Raw genomic sequence first — 1,120 nt, 5'->3', positions numbered from 1 at the left:
TCATGTATCAAAATATTAAGAAAAATATTAGCTTCGATTACTTAAAATATCAATCGTACCCAAACGTAATTAAAAATTCCAGACCAATATTGCAGTTGGTTGACACAGTTGACCCGTATCGGTAAAGTTGTACACGTTGGAACTAGGAAAACACAATTAAATACGTGGTATATAGATCTGACTGAGTACCTAGCTTACTCTACCTAAAAATAACATATAACTTATCAGTTATAAATTAAACCATTATAATATATTTCCACTAATTTACTGTTGACGAGTCACCAACACAAGATAACAATGAAATCTAGGTATATTTGTCATTAATTGAGTACTAAGCTGGGCCCCTAACGAAAATATCAATTATTATAAATAATAGGTATCTAATATATAATATTATTATGAGCATAAAATTTTTAATTTAATAAAATAAAAATCAATGTGATATGAATTAAATAATTAACTAATGGAACAAAAGGCTGATAAATATATCAGTGTTATTGGTTAACCTTTATATGGCATAAGCTACTTAGCTACTATGTTCAATGGACCATGGGTAAAATATGTTGGTATAATGGTATGTAGTATGTACTAATAGTTTTATTTGTAAAACGGTAAACGAAGACAACGTCCTATATTAGTAGTGTTAGTGCACTCTGCATTAGGGCTGCGCGGTTATTTTATATAATCGATAATTTTAATCGATTAATCGATTAATCGATTATTTTCATATTTTATAAATAATTGATATAATCGAAATTCGATTAGTCGATTAATCGATTTTTTTTTATAAATAATCGAATAATCGAAAATTAATTATAATCGAAAATAATCGAAAATTATTTATAATCGAAAATAATAGAAAAATTAATTATAATCGAAAATAATCGAAAATTAATTATAATCAAAAATAATCGAAATTTAATTATAACTGAGATTTATTTGGTGTTTTGAAGTTTCAAACTATTTTCATCAAAAATTTAAGACACACAACTAATAAGTTGATATTGTAATGAAATTATTATTTCAAATAATTATTATAGATTCTGACGAAGTGATGAATGTATTGATTTTACAATGATGTGTGTTTTTTTTTTTTGTTTTTTTTTTTTTTTGTGTCTGA

This window comes from Acyrthosiphon pisum, chromosome A1 (assembly GCF_005508785.2).
Source record: "Acyrthosiphon pisum isolate AL4f chromosome A1, pea_aphid_22Mar2018_4r6ur, whole genome shotgun sequence".
In the NCBI taxonomy this organism is placed as follows: domain Eukaryota; kingdom Metazoa; phylum Arthropoda; class Insecta; order Hemiptera; family Aphididae; genus Acyrthosiphon; species Acyrthosiphon pisum.
This window is presented reverse-complemented; position numbering follows the sequence as displayed.